This window comes from Ochotona curzoniae, unplaced genomic scaffold, assembly GCF_017591425.1.
Source record: "Ochotona curzoniae isolate NIBS_2020 unplaced genomic scaffold, NIBS_Ocur_1.0 contig_64, whole genome shotgun sequence".
Lineage (NCBI taxonomy): Eukaryota > Metazoa > Chordata > Mammalia > Lagomorpha > Ochotonidae > Ochotona > Ochotona curzoniae.
Window position 1 is genome coordinate 46426524 of NW_024466502.1, and position 17109 is coordinate 46443632.

The 17109-nt window shown below is 41.3% G+C and overlaps 1 non-coding gene across 1 annotated transcript; it reads right to left on the reverse strand.

Annotated features, from left to right (window-relative positions):
- Positions 1-933: 933 nt before the first annotated feature.
- On the reverse strand, positions 934-1036 carry LOC121163824. The gene has a single exon (XR_005884974.1). It is a non-coding gene; the product is annotated as a U6 spliceosomal RNA (small nuclear RNA).
- Between the last annotated feature and the right edge of the window lie 16073 nt (positions 1037-17109).

Consider the following 17109-nt stretch of genomic DNA (forward strand, 5'->3'; position numbering starts at 1 on the left):
AGAGAGAGAGAGAGAGAGAGAGAGAGAGAGAGAATGAGTCTGACATTTGCTGATTCACTTCCCAAATGACTACAATGGCTGCAATGACTGGAACAAGACCAGACCAAAGGCAGGAACCCAGAACTCTATCCATGCTTTCTGTGTGGTGACGAAGCCAAGCATTTGGGCCATCTTCTACTGCTTTCCCCGGCACATTAGCAAGGAGTTGGATTGGAAGTAGAGCAGCTGGAACTTATACAGGATGCTGACACTACAGACAATGGCTTAACCTCCTGAGCTGGGAAACCAACCCCAGCAAATGCATTTCTGATGTGGGACATTTTGATATCCACTAAGTGGAATAGCTTTATATTAGTTCCCCAAATGAGTTTTGATGACAAACTTAGTAGAAAACTTGTTTCTATGAGAATTTTGGATTTTGGAGTTGTTGCTAGGGGTTGTGTCCTTGTCTTTTTGCTTGATGGAAAGAATTCGCTATAACAAGTGTGGTTAATCAGAAAAATGTTATTTCATTGTAAATGTTATTTTGTAGCCTGACTCAACAGCACTGGAGAATATTTGTCTTTTTTGAAAACATTTGTTTGCAAATTTTTTAAAAGCAAAATAATCTCTATACAAAGTTCAGTATACTATTACAATGTTGCTTGTTATTTTATTAGCTGCTATCTGCAGCAAATTATAAATTGCAGGGGTTTCTCTCTTCAGGTGGCCTGTGGAACACAATCCTGTGCTTTTCGGTGCTATTCTGAGAACATTTCATGAAATTAATTTTTAGTTGAATGTGCTGATTCAAGGGGTGCCTTTGATTTGTCTTGTAACTAAATTGTTTCAATGAGTGGAAAGAGAAAAGTGCTTGGAATACTCCGAACTCCTGGTTTTGTACTTCATTGTTGCTTCTTTCTGGCTGTCATGATGATGATAAATAATTCATTTATCTTGTCTGAATACTTCACGAATTTGCGTGTCATCTTGCGCAGGAGCCATGCTAATCTCTGTATCGTTCCAATTTTAGTATATATGCTGCCGAAGCGAGCACTTTATCTTGTCTGAGCATAAAATGTCTCAATGTTAAAATAGCCATTAGTAACAACTACCATTGCTACTACTCAGGTATGCTGTGTCGTGAATTGAAATGGGTTGGTGTCAGTAATGTGGTGTGATACATTGGAATCACATTCAAAGAACTATCTAAATTAAAGGTCTAGAAACACTTAAGGAATATCAGTTTATGACTGTTGGGGTAACAGCTTTTTTTTTCTTGTTCCATTCTGGACAGTGGTCATTTACTGAGCTCTATTTGTATCAGGGCCCACAGGAGCCTTCCTTGTTTAATCCCAACTATATCATTAAGGTGGTTCCCATCATTCTCCTTTGGTGAGATAATAGTCAGCCAGGATCACTCTGCTATTTAGTGCTTGAGATGGCCTGAAAACTGAAAACCAGGTTTGCTTGCTAAAGTCAGTACTCCTAATTGTAGACTGTTTTGCAATTTTAGATATTTTGTGGTGGTTGTCTTGTGTATTTCAGATCAAGAACAGGATGGACTTCATAAAAAAATTAAAGAGTTCACTCAACTTGTGTGTAAATTCCAGACGGTGTCAATAAATCACAACATTTGGAACCTCAGGGGAAACTAATTATTGTTTAATGCTTTGGAAAAATATTTATTCCCATTCATGGCAGATTTTTTCTCACTATACAATTATTTTTAACAATAGCAAAACTTTTCAATTTTAAAGAACATTGATGAATCCATTCTTTGTTCATTAAGTTCAGAGATAGTTTAAAAATATGATTTTTTAAAGCACCTAAAATCTCCAAAAGTTTTGTGTTTCCTTATTTCCAGTAAGTGGTGAAGCTCATGCTGGTTCTTTAGCCACGAGGGAATACTTACACTGTGGGACAGTGTGTCCTCACCCAGAGTTGGAGAAATCTGGGAGAGGAGGTGGTGAGGCTGGGAGATTCACTTGTAAGGACTGTGCAGTCTTTCTCTTTCTTGTTTTCTTTTTGCCTCTCTTTCTCTCATTTTACCTCCCACTCTCCCACTCCCCACTCCCAGGGAAAAACTCACTGGCTGTGAGAAACAGCCCACAGGGTTTGTGAAGGCATGTGACCCCTGAAGAACTTACCTGACCCCTCATTTTGCCAGCTGAGAGTTCTTTCTGGAAAATAAGAGCCTTTTTATGAATCCTGATATCTCCTGGTGGTCTCCAGCCAGTTGCTAAATGAGGTTTAATTAAAGTGTCAGGGTTTTAATATGGTAAAATATCTATCCAGGTCTTGCACATGGGTTTCAGGCAGCCACTAGTTGGACTATCATGGCCACCTTCCAAGGTTCTGCCTGGTGGAAAGCTCAAGTCAGGAGCCAGAACTGGGAATTAAACCAGGCCTTTTCATTGCTAGGCTACATGCTTGTTCATATACAGCTTATTTTTTTCTAGATATATATTTAAAAATATAATTTGAATCATATTGCAACAATAATTTTTCACTTTCTTTTAAAGTTTTCACTGAATTTTTAGGATTTTAGGATTTCTGGTGTCATAAAATAATCTTTCAAAGAGAAAGAAGTTGTAGCATTATATTAGATATGTATATTATTACTTAATTATTTATTTGTTGCTCAATAACGTATGTCTTTTTTGCTGCCATAGATAGCATTATGAAGGAAAATTCTTAAAGTTTATGACATTTTTTTTAGAATAGGTTTTGGGAAAGAGAATAATGGAGTCAAAAGAATGATATGTAAGATTTGTGATACAAGAATATTTATGATGTTTGTGTAAAAATACAAGATTATAGAATTACCAAATGAGTTTATTTTTGTGCAAAAACTTTGAAATTGTAGCACACATTTCCATGAACTTTCAAAGACCTCTTTTATGCATAGATTAAATTTTTTAACAAAAATTTTTTGCCTTAATTTTTTATAAATATTTTGAACTATCCTTGTATGAGTCATTAACTTTTTTTCCAAATACATGACATAAAATCTAGTTCCCATTAGTAAAATAGGGGATAATTATTTTACAGGTTTCACTTGATCACTATTTAGGTGGCAGAAAAATATTATCCTCTTTTAGTTATTCTGATCTACTAAGGAACTACATTCTTTTTAATGTCTGTTAGCCATCATTTATGTCCTAATTTATGTTGTTTGCTCATTTCTTATATAATTTGTAGCATTTCTGTTATTGCTTGGCAAGAGCTTTTTGTTTGTTAAGAATACCAATTATTTGTTGAGTGCAATATTTTTCTCAGTAATTTGTTTAACAGAAATTTCTTTTTTTTGTTTATTTTTTTATTGTTATTAACATTGTATTATGTGATACAGTTTTATAGGCACTGGGGATTTCCCCCACCCCTCCCATACCCCTCCCCCCATAGTGGATTCCTCCACCTTGCTGTATAACCACAGTTCAAGTTCAGTTGAGATTAATTTCTGATTTGTGTGTAGTCAAATTTACTTAGCTCTTATTCTTGACTTGTATTGCTTTTATGTGTTCAGGAAGTCCTTGTTTTAAAGCTGGATGTCTTTTCAACAAGGTACTACTCCTAAAAGATTTCAATATTTCTGTACCCTCATATGGTATTCTGAATGTGGTGTGTGAACTGTACATGTTTGGCTGATGGTTTAATCTCAATAGTTGTTGGCCATTGGTGCAAATATTCTATATGCCATGCTTTGCAAGAGGAGTACTACTTAGTTAAACAAAAGGAGAAGAATCTTCCAGAAAAGTGATCCAGCTCATGGAATAGTTATAGAAGTAAAAATAAAAGCTAGAATGTACAAGGAATGTAGCTGGGAATAATATGCATTTTGAGGAGGGTGAAGAGTTGAGTATAGTCATATCATATGGAACCTTTCAGGTCATATTGAGAAATTTAGCTTTGCATCCTAGGAGATGAGAAATCATCCCAAGGCTGCAAGTATGAAAGTATATGGCTCAAACTAACACTGAAAAATGTAGGTAAATTATTCTAGTTGACTACAAATAGCACAGAAGAGGATTGGAGAAGATGAGATTTGAGTCTGGGCAATCCATGAAGAAAGAAAATGTCAAACTTATCAGCTATATTAGCTATATATGTATTTTAGTTAAATATATATATTTAAAATATATATTTAATATATATATATTAGAATATATATTCTTTAATATATGTATTAGAGAAAGAGAATAATCTCCCACTCACTGGTTCTTTCCTTAAATGCTTGCAACAGCTGGGATTGGGCCAGCCGTGAGCCAGGAGGAGCTGGCTGGTTTTCCATGTGGGTGGCAGGAATCCAACTCCTGGAGCTGTTACCTGCTGCCTCCCAGGTTATGCATTGGCGGGAAGCTGGAATTGGAAGCGAAGCTTGGACTTGAACCTCTATGGAATGCACACATGTACTGAGCCTGTGGTGTCTTAACTGCAATGCCAAACGTTTGCCTGCGATCAGCCATGTCAGACATGTGGATAGTAGAGTGAAGACTCAGGAGATAGCTGGAGGGCAGAGTTTGTCCACTCCACCTCTGACCTTCGTTGACTTTCAACATGAGCAAAGGAGGCAGCACGGCGGTATGGGAAAAAGCTCTAGAGGGTAGTCGGGAGGCTGGCTCCCCCACTGGCACTGGGACCTCTTCCGGCCACTTCCGCTTGGAGGACCCTGCCTGATCTGCAGCAGGGCTTTCTGGCCAGATGAGCTGTCAAGTCTCTCACCGTGTTCTCCCAGTTGGAGGCATCAGCTTAGTGTTTCAAAATTGCAGAAGAGCTTGAGAAATGTCATGAAAACAGGAACTTGCACTTTTGTAGGATTTCCTTACTTCCTGCTTCTATAAAATTTGAGCTTGTGAGGACACAGGGTGAGCCTTAGCTTGCAGATTGGCCAACTTGCTAAATGGGGCTTGGGATATGTAGAAGTGAGGCTGTTTGTTCTGGGGTTGTAGAGAGCACACAGACCCTCTCCAGCGGGTCTCACTTGGCATCACCCTTACACCCTGCTGTCTTGTGACCTGCAGCTCAAATGCTGACTAGCTCAAAAATGACGGCTGTGTGGTAAGCTCAATCTGACCGTCGGAAACTCAAAAGCTGTGGTTCACATTCATTGGCAATTTAGGTAAAGCTTGGAGTTGGGTTCCTCATAACAAGGCTTGCCCAGCTGTGTGGCTCACATCTTAACCAAAGGCAATTAGCTTGCTCTCATTTTTGTCTACAGTGGGGGCAGAAAAACTGAAGAGTGTCAGACAAGAAATGCACGCTTCAGCACTTCGTTTGCTATTTTCTGTCATTTTCGTCTCAAGGCATTAGAGTTGTATGTGTGTTCTGCTGTCTGCTTTGCAGTCTTATCTAAGGAATCTATAAGCAGCTTAACCCTGTCAAGAGAAGATTGTACTGAAATGGCCTCTTCAGGAAGCCCCAGAATTCCATTCCTCAAGCCATTAGCTGTGTCTTGCTTACATGAAGCTTATCATGCTAGCCTCAAAAAATTTCCATCTTATCGTGGGCGGCATCGTAAATAACGGAAAAAGCTGTCTGAGACGATTGGAGTGTTTTCTTAGATTATTTGGAAATTTCCAGCTTCGTGTACTAGACAGGAGACCTTTGGTCTCCAGCAAGACAGTGTGAGGTGAGGTATGGCGAAGAGGAGCCACGGTGATTCTGCAAATGCTTTCTATTATTTCTGTTGTGAAATCTCTGAAAGTAGTCACCAAGCTCATGGGAAACAAACTTGTTTGAGGAAAAAAAAAGTTGAGCAGGGAGAATTCATTCCTCCAGTGAAAGTTTTTACAAACTCTTTAATCTTTAGAGAGTGAGTTTTAAATTAAATTTTGTCATTGGAAGTTTAATGTTTCTCTATGAATGTGTTTTAGGGAGGGTCTGGAATAGTGTATAATACTTAGAACTTCTTCTAGCTAAGTTCAAGGGCTAAGTTCTGTATTGGCTATTATAAGAAACCAAAGGCTTAAAAGTGAAACTTTCTCAGTTCTCACTTTTTGCTTCTAAAGCTGTTTGCATGATTTAACAATCTTTGCATGTCATGATATTACTGTCTTTATCTTTGCAGTGTGGGTCAAAATAGAAGCAAGGAGCAGATAGCTCTCCTCGTGGGTAATATGCTTGTGTCTTACATTGGAGTGTCCATCAGGGTTGGAGTGTCCACTTTAAGCCCCTGACCCTACCCTTCCACTAATGCAGACCATGGAAAGCAACTGGTGACAGCTCAAGTATTTGGGCTCTTGAGACTACATGAAAGATTTCAATTGCATTCCCAGCTCCTGGCTCTGGCCCTGACACCCAACTGTGGCTATTGGCAAGCATTTGAGGGGTGACTCTCAAATAAATTTTTAAAAAGGCTTATTTATGTATGCATTTATTTATTTAAATTTAAGCTTGACTCTGTCACTCAACCTGAAATGTCCTTTCCTCTAAGGTTCTTGCGGTGAGAATTATATTTATCTTGAGATTCATGTCACATGTTGCTTTCCTTTCTTTCCTAGGACAGATTTCAAGGAGGCCCTAGTGTTCCTAGTGTCCTGCCTGGATTGTTGATCAAGGGCTCCCATTCTGCACTAGCCTCCTCTCTTTTGGCGCTGTGTCTTGTCAGACAAACAGAGAAAAGGCAGTAGAAAAGCTGTCTTTTATTTCAGTGAATCTTTGATAAGGGCTGTCTTGATGACATTGTCATCTCTGTGACAGTATAATTAGGGAATCAGTAAATGGTCAAATGGCTGAAGTCCCAACTTACTGATTAATGGCTTTTGGCCTAGGAAATGGCTTCCTGCAGAATACTGCCAGGTATTTGTCCTTGGTCCTGTCATGGTGAAAAAGAAATTATTAATGATGACTCAGTTGGGATGGCTTTGGGTCATGCTGTAGTTTTTTTTTTTTTTTAAATGATTCAAATTGTTGGATATTTTTTCTTCTGAAGTTTGTACATTTACATATACCATATATATTTTTTAATCCTTCACTATTTTGCATGATTTCTATTGCATAAAAACCATTTAGATGCAATAAATTTTGCTGTTGTGAAACAGCAAGACACTCCCAACTTATAAAAACACAGAAACAGGTAAAATCACGCTACAGGTTCGACAACACCATGCAGATAAAGACTCACTATTTTATAATTTTTTTTTTCCTTCTCAACCCATGGTGGACTGTGCCTAAGGGGAAGTATAATGGAAGTACGGTAAAAATAAATATGTCCCTAGGCAGAAACAAAGAGAAGTATATCCCTGTACATGCAATACAAGGATGGTCCCACAGTGAAATGACAGATAAGCCCCTGCATTGCTGGGAGACACCTCAGTGGCAGCATGATGGCCTTCTGAGCGTACTGGAAATACACCTATTGAAAGACTGGAGTGAGAACAATGGGGGAGGGAGGGGATGCTCCAATGCCTATTGAACTGTGTCTTACAATAAAGAATAAAAAAATTAAAAATAAAAAATGGTATTCTTTTTAAATTGAATGTAGTCTGTTTTGGGTTTATTTTTTATTTCCTAGCTTACCAATTAAAATTATGACAGAGCTCTCATGGATAGCTATTTATTCCATCTGAAAGTCTTAAGAAAATTAGCATAGGAATTTGATCCATTTTATATTTATTCCCATACATTTTAAGTTACTTTTTCTTTGGAGGTGGGTGACATATACTGATTCTTAACTGCCTTTTATTTGTGTGGACCGGCTTTAGGAGCATGGTGATTAGTACAGCCTCTGTTTTTGAAAGCGCCTTTCTATTGTCTTTCGACAAGAAGGACAATAGTTGCACATATAGTCAGATTTCTTCCCTTCTACGTTCTGGCCTCTCCATTTCCTTAGGCATTCAGTGCCTAGGGTCTGGTATGAATGTAACATCATTTCCAAAGTTAGCCTTTACAGGTGATATGGCTACTCCACCAAGGCCTTACCAGTCCCTGGGACCTTTGGCACCTGTCCTTGTCCTGGGAGCTACTGTGATAACAGATTCCATGTGGGCACAGCCTTGCTCTGAATTGGTCACTCACTTCACTCTCTGTCCTGGACCCTGGACCAGCATCCCTAAGGATGCTGAGGCATGAGCTGTCTTGGGACTTGCTGGACATCATGAATTTGAAACCTAGAAATACCTGGAAGGCATCACGGTCATTGGGTCATCTTTGCCCAATTGACAATGATAGGTAGTGGGTAAAATGTTTCCCTTCTTCCTTGGAACAGATTGTCTTAAGTGGTAGGAGCTCATAAGACCTCTTGGAAAATGGTCCTGTGGGAATTTGAGGAATCAGTTGGGCATGGCAGCAAGGGTATTTTGTGTATTTATTCTTTCTGGGTGTCTCCCGCCCCGTTTTCTGCTTCTTTGGGAGGGATTGGGCTTCTCCCCAAAAAGGTGGTTCCTCAGGCTTTGCCTCGAGGAGGTCCACACTGAAACAGTAATCTGCAGTTTGTGCTTGACTGCTGCTAGAATTTTTTGGTTTTGAAATTTAGAAAATTCATTTAAGTAAGCTAAATACAAACTTCTTTTTAAAATTGCTGCCAGGATCATTCTGAGAACTCTCTGTATCCCAACTTGAAAGTAAAAAGAAAAAAATCAGGATTGTTTCTTCTTATACCGACTTATATTGTTTTATTATCTATTTCAGAAATGCTTATTACTTTTTGGTTAACATTCTGTCATTCATATCTGCTCTCCTATGTTTCCTTTGTATTTAGAGCATAGTTCATACTTGCCCTTTACTTTATTTTTACCCTCAGCTGAACTACTCGCCTGCAAATAAGTTTTTATGTAGGCTTTACATTTTGCACCATATTTAGGCATTCAGTATATTGTATATTTATGGGTATAAATATATTTCTTTTTTAACCCCGTCTAAATAATAGAGATTCTGTACACATGTATTTTGTTAGCCACATGAAGCACACAATACACCCTTTTTCTGTCTTTGCAATATTTGTGCTTCGAAAGATAATGATGTAACTTACTATAGGGTTTAGTTAAGAGAGGAGGGCACAAGAACATGAGGTGAAAATTTGAAAGAGCTTGCTCCCTTGAGAGTAGTTTTTGAAGCATGAGCTAGGAAAACTTATCTTGCAACGTGGCACTCAAAGGAAACAAGGGCACCATAGAGAAGGGATTCCTGAAATCAGCCTGAGTTGGAGCTCTGCACATGCAATGTGTGAAGATGCATGCTGTTTGTGCAGGAACGGTGTCTATCTGCCCCCTTTCCTTAACTTGCATCCTGTAAAAAAAAATGCTTTATTCTGAGCAGCCCACACCTGTGGCTGATTATTTGGTAACACTTCAAGCCAATGAGATCCCTGGGTCTGCTAATAATGAGGTCCTCAGAACTCCCTGGCCTTTCGTCTGACCTAGTTCTACTCTAGAGACTAGACAAGACATAAGCATTGTTCAGTGGTGCACATAGCAATGTCCAGTTGTGCAAAAATTTCACCTTGGTGAAATACAAATTGTCGCAAAATACAGGAGGTTTGCTGCCAGGTATGCACAATTCCAATCAGTGGCACTGGTGGTTTGGGGAAAGAAAGACTATGTGCATGGCTGGCCAACTTGGAGTCAGGGTGAAATTTGAAGGTGTCTTCCTGGGCAGTTCTGATGTTGTGGTGGCATAGTGGGGTGACTGTAGCTCACAGTGAGATAGTCTATTCTACATAAGCAACTGGGAAAGAGCAGGTTCCAGACTCAAGGAAAGGAAAGGAGTGAAAAGGCTGGTTGACTAGAACAGTCTGTTGAAGCTATGTCCATGTGTTGAAGAGTTGCATGGTATCATTTAAAAATGTCAAGTATTACATGTTAATGTAAAATTTAAAAGAAAAGATTGAGTGGGGGGGTTTAGGGAGAAGGACTGGAGAAATACAATAGGGGGCTTTTGAGTTTTTTGAGTTGTCAGATTGAGAACTGATTGAGAGCGAAACAACCTAGTCTCAAAGAATCCTACCTGGGAATAGGTTAAAGGACGACTGAGGGTGACTCAGAACTGAAGGTACTAGAGGAAGTGTGTTACTGTGGGACTTCATTTCCTGGAAACTTCTTCTGAGTTCCTATTGGACTGGATTCCAACACGACTCTGGGAGAAAAGGCTCAGCTGTCTTATGCCCTTGGTCAGTCAACTACAGTCTCCTGGGCAGACAGAGACAAATGCACAGACACAGGGAAGTGCATGGAAGTGTGGTTGTCTGCAAAGTTTGGACACTAAACATTGCAGAGCCAAATGGGGTGTCAGGGCACACTCCAGGGCCTGAAACAGTCGAGTGGAACAAACTCAGATGCTTGTTGCCTGCCGTGGATGAAGGAGGATTGTTTAATTACGTACTCTAAGGCTTTAGGTTATTACATGGACAGTTTTCCTTATCTTATGGTGTTTTCTTTGTTCCTGTGGATGATTTTGTTGAGGGAGGTTCTTAACTAGCAGCCCTAGGGCATTTCTTTGCCGCAGAGGTCAATGCTGCATCCAACTTGGACGATTTGTTTTAAGGAATCAGGCACCAGCTGTCAGGCAGTAGAATCCATCAGCCCTCATTCCTTAATTCAGCATGGCTCTAAGAAGTCATTTTCAAATATGACTTTATGGTGAGACCTCCCATTGAATTTTTGAGAAATGATCACAGTGGATTCTCTCTGTCCCTGCAGCCATCTAAAATGCGCAAGATTCAAGCACTCCACTGAAACACAAATGTACGTTAGTGGTATTGTTGTGTGGCATTAAGCTGATCATAAACACCCCATGATTCAAAGAACAGGCAGAGACAGAATCAATATCTGCGGGTAGCTGCTGCAATATGGACTGAGTGCCAGCTTGTGTGGCTACAATGTGTGGCTGGCCTGTTGGTGTAGCTTCCTCCCTCACCTGTTCTCCCATATACCAGCCCCCCTGCCCCTCACCTAGCAGCCTGGGCCCCTCAAAGAATCATAGTCCCAGCTTGTTTCTGAAGCTCACTGCTGGGCCAAACAGTAACCCTACCTCAGGAAAAGTTCACCTGCCATGTATTAGGAAAGGTCCCACTGTGTGTGTGTGTGTGTGTGTGTGTGTGTGTGTGTGTGTGTGTGTGTGTGTGTGTGTGTGTGTGTGTGTGTGTGTGTGTTTCTGAAAAGATAGCAGTTGTGAGAGACTCAAGGCTTCTGCAGGAAGCCTAGAACTTGAGCTCATCGGCCTCCAAGTAGATTTGTGAAGTCTGTGTAAAAACTGCCAGGGCCCAGGTGGGATCCTGATGAACCAGGTCAGGACCACTGACCCCAAGCTGGCTCTGGGATTGGAAGTCTGTCCACACCCGTGATGCTTGGACTGCATCTCAAAAGGTGACTCAGCTAGCTGCCTGTGCACAGTCTTCCAGAAACTCTCTTTCCTCATGGCTTTCCCAGCACAGGCCTGGCTGCTTTACCTCATCTTTGCTCTTTCTCAATCTCTTCCATGTGTGCTCCTCCCAGTTCCTGAAATGTGATTGGCCTCAGAGTCATGTCCCCAGTTCTCATTCCTTCTTTGTTGACTGTGTGCCATCAGATTCCTAATGTTAGCCCCTTACATCCATAGCTGCCTCTCTATGAGTCGGGGTACCTTACCCTGGATTTCTGGTGAACCCCTCTAACTTCCCATATCTGTGTTCTTTGCCTTGGTTGCTAAATTTCACATCTGCTGGGAGTCAACCTGATTCCCCATTCACCTCTTAGAATTATCTCTCTTTTCTTCTACTGACATGTCCTCTGTTCCTAGTTTTTCTCTTTTTGCAATATCCTTTTGATTTCTTATCTGAGAAACTGCTTATTGTATATACCCCCCCCCCACACACACGCACACACCCATACACTGCTTACAGGTTGAAACCTTGGTGGAGGGCCCAGTGTGATGAGTATTTAGCTAATCCCTACTCTACAAGTATCAGGATCCTACATGGATGCCGATTTGTGTCCCAGCTCCTTCTCTTCTGATTCAGTTTCCTGCTTGCAGCCTGGGAAGTCAGTGGAGGATGGTCAAAGTCTTGGCACCCTGCTCCCATGTGGGAGACCTGAAAAAAGCTCCAGATTTTCGACTGGGTTGGTTTTGATTTTTGCGGCCATCTGGGGAGTGAACCAGTGGATGGGGCAATCTTTCTGTCTCTCCTCTCTGTAAAACCTGCCTTTCAAATAAAAAGAAATAAATCTTTCAAAAAAAAAATAGGTTGGTGGGCCGAATGTCAGCTGATCTCCCCTAGCTCTGCAACTGGCCTTAATAAACTTGACCAAGAGTCTGCTGGATGTGAAGGACCTAGAGACCTGCAGAGTCTGGTATGGGAGACAAATTGTGGGTAGTGGGCATTTGAAGTGGTGTAGTAAAATGTGTGCCAAGTGCTGTGGGAGCACAAATCCCAAGAAGCAGTGAGCTGGGAGCAGTGTGCTATCCTGGGCGACACCCATGGCCCACTGCCAAGCTGAACATGTTTCAAATACACAAATGTAGACACATACTTGCCAGGGCTTTCTTCTTGTTTACTCCACCTGGCCTCCATTTGAGCCTTACTTCTTCCAAACTCATCTATCATCCATTTATCCCTTTGGGAAATTGTTCAGAGCAAAGAAAGCTTTACTTCTGCTTTTTCCTCTTTCCAGATCTCGGCGTGAATGCCTGACTAGAATGTCTTTAACTCCTTCGATGTGACAATGGTGATGCTGGCTTCAAACATAAAACAAAACTTGAATGGTGCTCAGGTTGAGCCTCAGGATTCTGTTCCTGTTAAAGATGGAGCCCCTTGGATGCTTACCCTGTGGGCTTTGTTGTTTGTCTCATGCTGTGATTGTGCTGCCATTCCTTATTTTAGTAAGAATAATCCTGGGGTACTGTATGTGTAGGACACACTGTATCCTGCTCACAGTTCAGTGTGTCGAAGCAAACTGTTATCTCAGAGTCAAGTTGAGAGGTGAGGGCTCATCTGGGAGCCAGGGCATTGAGGGGAAGTAACCTTCTTGATCACCGCTGCCAATTCATGGAAGCACTTGTAGGTACTAGGAACTAATTTGCAGGATGAACTCACGGGTGGTACATTTGGGGTATACAAGGGAGCTTAGTGAACATCTTATCCAACACTTTTATTTTACAGACAAGATGGCAGCCAAGAAGGTAGATCTGTCTGGAAAGCAGCTTGCCTGATGCCTTCCTCCGTTGTTCCAGAAACCCTGCTTGTTGTTGCTTATAGCTGTAGGGCTTACTCATTCTTGGGACAACCCAATGTAGTATGTCCCAGTTTATAGTTAGGGAAACAGAGGCATGTAGAAGTTAAGTGATCACATTGAGCACTTTTAAATCCAGACCTTGTCAGCTGTAAAACTAAAGTAAAAACACAAATTTATGGAATTGTAAAAAATTAGGGAGGCACAGTTTCTGAGATAGCATATAATGGGGAAGTAATTTGTAACTTTTATTCTACTTAGTTAGATAAGAGGGAATCAGAGAAAACTGAACTAGAAATGTAGCATGTAATTTTTAACTCTGATTATTAAAAAGTGTTGGTTCTTACCATGGTTGTTGATCTCTTATCACCTGTTAAGATGTTCTTCGTGTTTTGGGAATTTGTCTATTACATGTATCTTGATGGAAGGCTGACTTTTACCTTCTGCTGCAGACATTTATGGGTGGGGCTAGATTTTGCAACTTTTTGCTCTGTGGCTGTTGGTTGACAGAGTTGTAGAGGAAGGAGGGGGGACCTCAGAGATGAGGCTGAGTGTCTTAGAGCTCTTTCTGTTACTCAGCATACTGAGCTGCAAAGAGGAATGATTACAGAATACTCAGGAAAGTCTGAGGTCAAGGATAAGAGCCAGGGGAGGAGGTTGCTGCCTGTGCTGCCAAGAGTGGAAGCCGAGTTGAGATGGCTTTTTTGGGTGTCAGGGAAAGAAGGTAACCGAATAAGCCCCTCTGATCTTCATTGGCTTTACAATAGCTGAATTTCGGGGTAAGTGCTGGACACAGTAATTTAGATACTGCTTGGCACACGTACATCCCATGTTAGAATGCCTGCATTTGAAGCCAGCTACTCTAATTGCAGCTTCCTGATCATCTGTACCCTGGAGGGCAGCAGGTGATGGCATAAGTGGTTGAATCCTTGCCATCGACATGGAAAACTCAGACTGAATTCCTGCTTTCTGGCTTTAGCCTGGACCAGTTCCCACTGCTGTAGGCCCTGGGGAAGTGAAGCAGAATGTGGATCTCAGTCTGTCTGCCTTTCTGCATACTCAAAAGAAACAGCCATATTTCTCTGTATCTTTGCAAGTAAAGAATTTAACATGGGGAGAAAGAAGACAGACTAATCAAACTCAGTTAACAGAAACAACAGTGGACCTGAGTGGATCTTAGGATTTGTGTTAATTCTATATACATCACTCTAATGAAATATATGAAATAAGGTTACTTATGAAGCAAAAGAGATTTCTTTAGCTCCCAGTTTTGAGCATCACGCCTGCATCAGCTCTGCTTTGGTGAGAACCTGCTTGGCTGCTTGGCAAATGGCAATGATGGGGATAGGTATGGGAACAAGGGATTATATCTCTAGGCAGGAAGAGAGATTAGACTGGGGTCAGGTTTAGGCTTTTTTTTTTTTTTACACCATCTTGTGGTGAGAACCAACCAGGGTCCTGTGAGAGATGCTCTGATCTCTTTAAGGAGCTCAGCCCCGCACCCCTGTTAACCTTAGAAACAGTATTAGACCTTATCCACCCCATTTTCTTGAAGAGCCTACTCCCAATATCATCACATTGAGGGTTCTCCCAAAAGGTCTTATAGTAGAGAGCAGTACAGGCCTCATAGTCAAAGCAAGGCAGGTGACACTGAAGTAGTGATAGCCTGGGAATGAAAGATGGACAAGCATGGAAAACAAGCAGAGCTGAAGAACTGAAGGTCTCTCAAGGAACAGAGAGAATATCATCCTGAAATACCTCTGAGTCAGTGTCAAAACATTTTATCAATCTGTTGGCACTCAGGCCAATCTACAGAGAAGGGGAAAACAGCTCGAGTCAACCAGAACCAGTATTCTGCTAATGGTGCACTGCAGTTTGAAATAGGAAAGAGTGATGGTTTTGCACACTTGAGATTTCTGGCCTTTGATTTAGAGTCTGTTTTTTAATGAATCAAGCTTTGGGTGGATGTTATCAAGGAGGTGAACAGTACCATGCTGGCTGGCTCACACAGCTGCACAGCTTCGTTTCAGCACTCCGGAGACAGCTTTAGCTTTGGTGCACCCTGCTTTATATTGTTAGTGTGAATTATATTGTTAGGGTTTCTAACCACATTGGTAAACAGTTTGTCTGGAGTCCACATGCCCATCTAGTGAAAACTGTAGTCAAAAGGACATGAGCTTCCTGGATACACAGTGGAACTGCTGGCAAAGGGACCTGCAGGGCCAGGTGGGATTCCATTCAGACTGAATTCCTGCTATCTTGTGTTTATACAGTTTTTTTTTCCATTGTAAAAACTGTTCCAGGATAGCAGTTGCAATAGGATAGGTTGATATTGACAACTGTGTGTTACCTCTTGTTCAAGGACCAAAGGACTGGTTAGCTGATGATGAGTATGAGTCTGGCCACCTGAACAACATTTTATGGAAACTTGGCATCCCTTGTACTTTACCATCACCTGGTATTTTCGTTGCCTTTTGAGATGCACTTGTCTCAGAAGTATGGGACATCAGTGAGGACTTGAGCCAAGCAGGAAGCCGCATCCTGATAGGACTGATGATGAGGGAAGATGGGTGTTGGATTTTCCCAAATGTTCATCAACATGAGACTCAGACTGGAGAGACTAATATGCTGGATAGAAAGAAATGACAGAACTCACAGCTGTTCCCCTCCCTCTACATATGGATGTTCATCTCCATACCTCTCTACCCATACCTATGGCACACACTTTCACAAATACTCCTGCTACTCACCTACACCCCTTGGCACATATACACTCACAGTCTTTCACCTTCTCTCATTCTCTCTCTCTCTCTCACTCACAGACCAGTCACTCCTAGGCAAAGCCTCTTCCAGAATACAACCCATGGAAGGGTACACTGTCATGCGCTAGCCCCGGGGTCAGGCTGTGGCGAATGTGTGCTGAGGTCAAGGCTAGAGTTAAAAGATTTGATGGTGCATCTGGGGACTCTGGCAAGGATGACTTTATTCCCGGGCTAACTCCAACATTTGATCTGTGGAGAGTGGAAACAGGAGTCAGGCCCAGTCTAAACCACATCAAACTAAATGAGCACTCTCTCTGAATGTGGCCTAGATGAGCCTAGATGAGCATTTGGTGGCCCTTCTGATTAGGAGTGAACTGGATCTGAGAGAGAACCCTAAAGACATTTGTGTGACACTCACTGTTGTGATGTGCTCAGAGGTGAAATGCACAAAGCTCTTCCTTGAATTTGGAAATTCAAGAATCTGGCCTTGCATTGCAACACCTACTATCCCTTTATTTCTTCTTTCTCCTAGCTTGGGGTTTTGTCCTTTTACTTATTTACCATTTGGTAACCACTCTCTGTTCCATTTTATTGTCATAAGAATAAGGCCCAGGGAAAACCAGGAATGGCAGTTACTGAAGTTGATAGACCAAGCTGTGGCCCAGAAACCCAGGAGATTGTGCAGCCAAAGAGAGCAGGTACTGTGCTCTGGATACATACCAGGTGCAATGTCATAGGTGCTTTCTAACACTGCAGGGATGACCTGTTGTTGATGGCTATGAGTGCAGATACAAACGTGATTTATTTTTAAATTGACATCTTGCTTTCACCCAAGTAGGAATGGAATATTTTTTCTGGTGTTTATCTCTAAATCCTGGTGTCAGGCAGTCAGCACTTCCAATCAGGCTTCTAATGGGGGTGTAATTAAAAAATGTAGGAAATATAGATCATAATTGATTATAAAGGGGAAAAGGAAATGTTTTAGGCAGAAGGACAGGTAATTTCCAATATGTTAGTACCCACAACATACTGTATTCACGGTAGGAGTAGCACCCCAGTTGGTAAACTAGATCCAGAAACATTGAGCCAATTAAATTAAAATGTGTTTTAGTTCTGACTCTGTTTGAGTGCAGAATAAATATACAAAGCTCCCACTCTTAAGAAATTTATGCCATGTCTGGCAAAGTCAAGAGTTGTGACTACATCTATAACTGTGTTATATG